The sequence below is a fragment of the Gorilla gorilla genome, chromosome 12 (genome assembly GCF_029281585.2).
Source record: "Gorilla gorilla gorilla isolate KB3781 chromosome 12, NHGRI_mGorGor1-v2.1_pri, whole genome shotgun sequence".
NCBI classification, from domain to species: Eukaryota; Metazoa; Chordata; class Mammalia; order Primates; family Hominidae; genus Gorilla; species Gorilla gorilla.
The window spans coordinates 33,655,050-33,664,528 of NC_073236.2; positions in this window are offsets into that span (position 1 = coordinate 33,655,050).

Below are 9,479 nucleotides of genomic sequence, written 5' to 3' on the forward strand. Positions count from 1 at the left end.
AATTACCTGACTGTGTGGTTTACTCTCAGATATGGTACTGTGGACCACGAGGTGTCTCCAGCAAATTATCAGCAAATTCAAGTGCAAGTTTTTGGCTTTAGAAAATGTTTCAATTAAGTCAGCTACACTTGGGAAAGGAGGTTAGAAAAATGCACCCAAAGGGTTGATTTTGACTATTCCTTATTAGTAGTGGGAAAATTCTGGAGATGAACGGATGTTTGGGGTGGCTGTCTTGCTCTGACAGGAGTAGGGATGGGGGATGGATTTCTCCTCTATTCCTCTTGTGTTAATAATGGCGGGAGATTTTGGTTACTGGGAATAGTATCTACATGAGCTGGATAAAGTGCGAGCACTAAAGGTCTTGGGAGGGTAAAGAGAGGGGCTGCAGGGAGTGCAGGGAGGAGGAACTAAGGCTTTTTCAGAGTGTGCAGAGAGAAAGCAGTCAGCTTCTCTGTCCATCATCCACAGCTCCAGGATGAAAGAAAGCTCTGCTTTCTCCCTGCACATTCTTTGTATCTGTAAGAGAAAGTGGATGGGTTAAATTAGTGATCTGAAATGATTATTTTCCAGAAAGACAATTGAACCGCTACCAAAATATGTAAAGGCAGCTGGGGCTTTGCGAGGCTACCCAACCCAACCTCCATATGGGGGAATGAAAGGGGAACCAGTTGTCCCCAATTCTGGAGCTTTCAGGTTAATCAGGAAAGTGCCAAGGAGGCAGTGGAGGGGTGGGGTTAAATAAAACACCTTCTGTAATCCATGTATTAATGGGCCAGGCTAGGAAAGAAAAACTGGTAAACATGAGTTGATAGAAGAAAAATAGGAGAGAAGGTTTTGTTTTATTTTTAAAAATAATTTTCAGAAACCAAGTTTGTATGAGTTTTACAGAAGAAAGGACTAGAAATAATAGGAATCAAAATATGTGTGTTTAGCAAAGGAAGTTCGTGGTCAGATAAAGAATGTAGTTCAAAGGATGTTGGTGGTGAGATGAAGAACATGGTTTGTGTAAACTGTTGGGTATGAAAGATTTCATTGAGTTGAAGAAAGATGGAAAGTTTCACAAATGAGTACAAAGAACATACTCACGTGGTCAGGAATATGCTTTGTTATGGACAAAGGAGACAGCACAAAAATCAAGTGAAGATATTGGGTCAATGTAGCTATTTAGTTTTATTTCAAAACAGTGGGAGTAAATAAAGTAGGTTTTAAAATTGAGAGAAAATAACCAAGATAAAGCGAGAACAAGAAAGTGAGAGAGGAAATTAATATTGGAAGGCGATTGTCTGTTGAATAATGTCTCTGAGAATAGCATGGAAGTCAGCTTCTACGTGTAGGGCAAAGCCTTAGAAAAGAAGAAGCAAGTTGCACTAATGGGGTCAGGCTCTGGTTAGCAGGTAGGTTTTGAACTGCTAAAAGAAAAAATTTTGGAAACATCTTATGTCATTCTGTGAAGTAATATTCGCTATTGTTTTTGAGAATAAAGAATCAGCGTACAGGTAAAATATTTGAGAATAAAGAAACTAAACGGATTTAGTAATGAGGTTTTTGTGTATTATAAGATAATTAATTAACAAATCATAAGCTACCATTTTTAAATCAAATGTAGATGCTTGAGGGCAAAGAGTTGAAGGCCAGATTTTGACTTCTGGTGCAAATACATATATACATGCACACATAGAAAAGAAGGAAAGAAAAGGAAGAAACGAAAGAGAAACCAGTCTCTAATTTTTGGTTCATTCATTGCAACAAGTTGCTAAATATCTTAAGATAAAACAAGAAATAAAAAGGCATGAATAAAAGTAGACTATGTGTTCCAGTGATTTCATTCTTGCTTCAGGGTCATGTGAATCTACGGAGGAAGATGATTCATGCTGTGCATTGCAGAGTTTGTCATTTGCTTTGTGAGGAAGAGGAATGTCACTTGGAGAGACTGGAATAGGAAAGCAAAGAGAAGTAAAGACAGTAAAGACAGAATGAAATGAAAGGAGAAAGCCGTAGGAGGAATGTATAAGAAACTGAAGGAAATGTACCATAAACCAGACCTGGAGCTGCTCCAGATTAGGACTGAGAACAAGAGAGTCCACTGGGAAAAATGACCTCATTCTCTTTGCCTTCTGTGACGTGTTTGGAATGATGCTTTCATGATGCCTGAAAGTGAATTGCTTGTCTAGTAACAAAAGAGACAAAGTCAGTTTTTCTTGATCCAGGAGCAAAACACAAACAAAAACAGTAGAAAACACCCCAGAAAAAAATTCCTTTCAAAATTCATTCAATTGCTGAAAAACTGCAGTAAAAAAGTTTATGTGAAGGTTTTTGAATTTGTATTTAAATATATTCAGATATTTAGAAATTTGGGAATCCATGCAATATATTTCCTCAATGGCCATTTCCTGGATACCAATTGCTATAAACTTTGGGCTCACCCATCCTTAGGGATCTAATAAATTAAGCCTTCACTATGAATTTTGTGATGAATGCTAAGACTTTCTCTCTTCTTTCTTACCTAATTTTAGAAATGTGTTAGAAAGGTAAATTTCTTCCTATATTCAAGTTTTGAGAACTGTAACAGTGATCAGTCTAATACTGAAGTGGGAACATAATTTCTTATGAAAATGTACCCTCCTTCATAGTATATTTAGTATTCCCCTTCTTAAAAGGTAGAAAGGTTTTGTTTGTTTGTTAGGCAGGGCTATTATTTTCAAGGAACTATAGAGAAATCGAATAGAGAAAATTACCATTTCCAATTTTAATTGTCAAAGTGTATAAAGAAATTGACATAACAGCCCCAAATTACGCCAGGACTTATGGGGGAAAGGTAAGTATTTCTGACAGTGTATGGTGAAAGCAGGGTGTAAAGAAGCAAAAGAAAAGACCCTCAAGGATTTGGGGCTTTTGTAGGTAGCAGATGGTGGATTCCAACTTCAAATGGAAAGGCTGTAGGGTGCACTTAGGGAAGCTGGGTCTGAGGAAGCAGGATGCCTGCCTCAGCTAAGCTTGTCAAGCCCCAGCTTGTTACTGACACTCAGTATTACAGTGGTGTATAACAATACACAAAATACTTTGTACAATCATCCACGATATTAAAAACATTGGACGAATATTTATAACAACAGCCACAAAGTCAACTGGCAACTAATTTCACTGGATTTATCCCTTTCTCAAGAGATACTCTGGCAGAGAATTCTCACAAAGAAATCTTTCAAAAGCATATGTGGATTTTCTTTTACTTTATTATACCTATGCATGCTTCAGTGAAAAATCCATAAATCGGAGACAAAGTGGTTATTTAAAATAAGAGTTATTATTTACATTATTTTTCTGAGAATAAGAGCAAGCTGCTTTTGCTACTCACTTCGAATTATTAAAAATTCCACAAATTTAAATGTTCTGGGGCATGTGAGCTTAGCAATAATTTCTGTTCTTTACAGATTCCAAAAAATATTGTAATTTTTCCCCATTTTTCTGGTTCAGGATTTGCTTGTTATGAATATGGAGTAACTCTTGAACATCAGTAAACTTCTCGAGTGTTCCTGCTGTCCTGACCCATATTTCCAGTGACAACCTGATATATGTAGACACTATGCAAAGCCCACGTCCATTAGAAGTTTATAACACTGTGTTTTCATGTGACTGTTTTCTTATTCCTGCAGCACATATCTCCCAGGATAATAAAATAACCACTTGTTGCATCCCCCTTGTTTGAAGTTCTGAGACAGCTACTCTTTGGTTCTGATGATCTCAGCATTGCCCCAGCTCCAACAAAATCTGTTTTCTTGATGGCAAGCCCTGCCATTCACTTTTGAAGATATTACTGAGAGGTGGATGTTGGGCAGTGTTGGAACTGGGCTGTTGGATTTTGCAACGATTCTTGGACAATGAGAAATGACATGCTGGTTAACTCCAAGAAATTTTTTCTACATTTTGTGTCAAGAAGGCTACTGGTGTCATCTCTTCCCCACTATTACCTCAGTATACAGAAAGGCCTCTAGGACAGATAGGGATGTTTCTAGATTATGAATCTGGTATGGTAAGCTTTGTTAATGTGGCCAACAGGTTTCTCATTTGTAGCCTCTCAGGTTCTTTCCCTTACACTCTTAGACGTTTGTTGTGCTTTACTTTGCACTCACAGAATCAGGGATAGGTCAGTAACATGACTAAAGGTATCAGAAACACCATCTTCTGAAAATGCTAACCTACTGACTACTTGATTTTCTTTTTCTGTTTCTATAAAATTTGTACCATTTTTAAATTGTGGAGGTATACATTTGTTTTGATTTTCATTAAACTACTCTCTCTTAGAATACTGCGCATGTCTTTTCTTTTATGCTGTATCTTTTTTTTCCCTTGATTTCCAAGCCAGCCCAGGTAAATGAATACCTGCGTGTGTTTATCCAAACTGATGGGTTAATGCAAGAGCACAGGGTTCTTCCCCTTGAACTAGAATTTTCTCTGTTCCACATCTGCTAAGTCAAATTTCATCAAGTGTAAGTTCCAATATTTCCTCAGGGAATTCTTTCTTTAGCTCCTGGGCTAGATTAGGATATTTGTTTTAAAGACTCAGAAAACCTTATACTTTTCTTTGTAAAACTCACAATGTAATCGTAGGCTTCTTTTCTGCTTTTCAAATTACAAGAAAAAGATTGTGTTTGTACTACATATAGTTATATTCCAAGAAAGTAGACAATGGTTAAGATATAACTGATATTCAATAATTGTCTGTTTGAATAAAAGAATAAATGCACAAACTAATGGATGAAAACATATGATACAACTATTTAAAAGGCTACCAAATTTACCCCTGTATTACCATTGATTTTGGCTACTGAATGTAACCAAAATCCACAGGGATACTGAGAAATATTATTTAATGAAGATATAAATTGGACGCTTATCAAGTTGATAGGCTCAGTCAATTTTCTTTAGCTCAGGAACAAACTATTGATGGACACAGATCTTAACAGAATGACAATGATACAGATAAAAGACTGAAAACCTGTTAGATTTTAGTAATTTCACTGATGGCATCCTACAGACAGTTACCTGGGAACATGTCATTACCAGAATAGAAAGTAAGACTCACTTTTTGCTTCAGAAAATACAGAATACTCAAAAGCCTCATTACACTTTAATAAAATTCCAAATTTATTTAGATCTTTGAAATTTTTAAGATACATGTGCAGTAAAATATCCTTATTATCAGAAATACGTATATTTTGGTCATGTTAACTTGGTGTGAAGCCTTTCCTTAAGTATCGACTAGAAATTGATTCCAGGACTCCCCACAGATACCAAAATCTTGGATGCTAATAATCCTCAGATGTCCTTACATAAGATGGTGAAGTATTTGCATGTAGCCTAAGCACATCCTCCAATGTACTTTAATTATCTCTAGATTACTTAAAATACTTAATGCAATGTAAATGCTATGTAAGTAGTTGTTACACTATATGACTTAGGGAATAATGACAAGCAAAAAAAAGTCTGCACATGTTCAGTGAAAACGTAATCATTCAATTTTTTTCCTGAAATTTTTAAATCCATGATGAGTTGAATCCATGGGTGCAGAACCCTATCATATGGAGGTCCAACTGTATATCAAATATCATATTTAATGGTGTATTTTCTAGTATTTAATTTAATTACTGGCAATATGGCACACAACAAACATATCAAAAGTTTCTGATATGTGTTTTTTGAATTTATTTAAAGCAAGAAAATAATGCCTCCTTTAATGAGGATTGCTGAGGACAAAGTCTAAAAAAGGCTGACTCCATCTATAAGGAGTAACTCTGATCTAAAAGTTTAATGACAGAGAGGATCTCTGAGTTGTTAGTCCACTGAATGTGGGACATAATTGTCAACTTCCTGATCTCTGAAAAGAGTCTCCAAGCCACACACACATTGAATGGTAAAGGATAAAAATCTAACTAACTAGGAAGGCTTAGGCACAACTTTTCAAATACAGATTTAGGTAGAAATAGAGAAAAATAGATATGAATATTGCTGAGTTTCATGTTTAGCTGAATTCATAGTAAACATTTATCATCATGAATATGTTCATCTCAGAAGCCAAAAGCATACCTACTGTCACCGGAAGGTTGCATATATATACATATAGATGTGTGTGTATATATAGATATGTATATATATATAATACATATATTTCAAAGCAGTCATTCATATATATTTTTTTCAAGTAGTAAGCTAATTTTCCAAGGACTATTATTATATATACATAAAATATACATATATACAGAAAATATACATATATACATATATACATGTATATTATATATATATAGTCCCAGCACTTTTAGAGGCTGAGGTGGGAGGATCACTTGAGCCAGGAGTTGGAGAGAAGCCTGGGCAACAGGGTAAGACTCTGTCTCTCCAACAACAGCAACAACAAAATTACTCAGGCATGACAATTCAGCCTGTAGTCCAGCTATTTGTGAGGCTGAGGTTGGAGGACTGCTTGATCTGGGGAGGTCGACTCTGCAGTGAGCTGTGATCTCACCACTGCACTCCCAACCTGGGTGACAGAGTGAGAGCCTGTCTCAAAAACAAAACAAAACCAAAACAAAAAGCTGACTATATTTATCCATTCTTCCTTATTGCTCTAATAACTGTATTCTAATATACAATGAGATTATATACAAGATGAGGATGGTTGAAAGAGTATAATGCTATTAAAATATAAATGGCTACAGAATTGTATGTTTGCATTACTGCTGTCATTGGAATACAGATCCTGTCACCTTGGTAGTCAGCATAGTACCCAATAGGTAGTTTTTAAAAAATATATTATTATCATTTATTAATGTGGAGAATAGCCTTCCAAAGACAGCTCTAATGTCCTTGTCACACAGAGGCAGCAGTCATCAGGAACTCTGCTGACCGATGCTTTAGGTGCCTGTTTACAAGGAAGACATTCTGGAAAAAGAAAGTCAGGAAACTTCAGGGAAGAAAACAACAACAACAACAAAAACACCTTTTCTTCCAAAGAAAGTATTTTCTGACACTCACACCTTCAGGCTGTTGCCCCTGTTGGAAGTCAGAGACTGACTACTTACCGGCAGTGTGACACCATGAGCACGCTCCTAGGCTAATGGAGCTGACTGAAGAGCTCCCTCCAAGACAGGTTCCCTGCAGCCCTCCCCTTTCTTTCTTCTGAAAATGTGTATCTTTCTTTTCAAGCCACGACTTAAAGTCTTATTTTGTTCCTACTCTTAGAAACTGTCAAAAAGAGCCCCATACCAGCCATTTTATCAATCAATGTAATTTTAAAGCAGAGGGCTAGTAAGGCATTATTTGTCTCTCTGGTCTTGGTTCCTTTTCTGCATACTGCAATCATTCAACTACATCTCACACTCTACCATGTCCACGACACCACTTATGACTAGTGCCTAGAAGACTGAACATCACTTGTGCCTACGTGCAGATAGAGAGAAAGTCGTCTAGTCACGTTACCACTTTGGTGGAAGGCACTCTAAAAAAATTCATCGGCCAGGTCTGCTATTATAAACACTGGGTCAAAACTGTGGTGGACTTCAAAATGTTCTCAGAAAGTTTGATAATACACTATTAAAAGACGGTTTTCCACCTGAAAACCTCACTGGTGGCAACCTTCAACTGGCCTCTGCATTTCCTCTGAGCAGAAGCATCCAAGAGACGGAATCGTTTGCATGAGGAGTTCTTACTGCCACTATGGTTGTTAGAAAACATGGAATGATCCCTCTGCCCTCCAGGTGATTGAAAGCTATGCAAAACAAGGTTGTTTCTTCCTGAGAGGAAGGAAGGAATGGGTAAGAAAACTTTTAAGGCATAAATAACATAAAAGGGCACACATTTTAAGACACATTCACATGACATTATACTACAAAAAAAAAAAATAGTGATTTTCTCTGATTTGAATTAAGGTCCTTCACGTAGTTCACTCCCAGGCCTGTTTTGTGCAGTTACAGGATTGAAGTTGGAACATGACTGGTTGTTTGCACATCCTCCGGTTTCCTGGAGCTGCTGGAGGACCCCTGAGGGGCTGTGCAAAGGAACACCAGGCGGAGGCCATGTTGTCTCTTCAGCACAGTCCTCTGAGATAGGTGGCAGGATAAGAGGATTCCAACGTAAAATGTTGCTGTCTGTTTCTGAATAGACACAGCTGTCTCCTCTGCTGAACTCTTCTGGATTTTCTGCGCAATCACAGCTGACATCGTTTCTATTATCCTGACAGCACTTTTTTCCTCCTCTGTAATAACACACTTTGTGGATGAACCAAAATCACCAAAAACTGCCACGGATACTGTTACAGGGCCACTCAAAATAATACCAACGCTATTGTTGGCAATGGATTGGTAGAAACCCAAAAGAGAGAAGTTCAGAGAAAGCATTGTCAAAGTCCCCTGATGAAGCTTTGTATGTTCCATGTTTCTATCCTATTTTTTACCATTATGCAACCATGAGCTATGAGTTGTCACAGGTTTGGCAGAACAATGTAGTTCTACAGGTCCACCACGTTTCTGGACGGTAGAGGTGGCTCAGAAGTAAAATAAGGTGCCAAGTCTGAACTCATGGAAGAGCAGAGAATCATGACAGTAACATACAGCAGTGTCCATATAGATCCAAGATTCACATGCAGAGCGCCAGATTACGGAAGCAGGCAAGGCAGGCTTCCAGAGCAAAACTCAAGCCTTGGTTCACTTTCCAAGGTACTACAGTTCAGGGTAATCAGACGCATTCCTTAACCTTGACTCCTTCCTGCTTACTAAGACTTTGATCAGGGACAGGCTTCATGCTGTCCACAGGGGGTCTCCGAAACTCAGAGTAACAGTTGGCTTAGATCTTCAGTGATTCAAGTCTGCAAGGTGTATACGATTGTGCTTCTGGGGGAAAGCAGAGATGCCACTTTCTGTACTTACAATGGAGTTCACTTCAGTGCTAAAAGCACATCATAGCAGTTCTGCTTGTAATAAACTCCAAACTAGCAATCTGCCTTTGAGTTGAGCTGTTCTCCTACAAGATAAGCTGTTAAGTCATGCCTTGACTTTAGAGCTCTCGGCCGGGCGGGCTAAGCATCCAGAGGTCCTGTGTGGCAGCCAGCTGGGAAAGCCACCCTCAGGTCCTTCCCACTGACGCCTGCGGCAGCGACTATGGTGGCGGCTATGGTGGCAGCGGCTGCGATCGATCCGAAGGGGCCCCTCCACGCACCACGCAGAGCAGAGGAGGGCGTGGTGTCTTGCAGGCCGGGGCGCAGGCGCTGGGTAGGTCAGGCCGGCGATGTGTTCTTGTTCTTCTGGCATCTTGACGCTGGAGCTGGGCATCAGGGCTCAGGGTAGGGGACCTGGGGCGCGCCCCCGCGGCAGCACTCCTCCAGGCAGAGGTGAGTGGGCATGTAACCGGGCGGGTTCATGGCTGCCAGGAGCATGCCAGGAGCAGGAGGAGGGATCCTGTGAGAGACAAGCGGGGCCGGCTGTAGAGGCCGC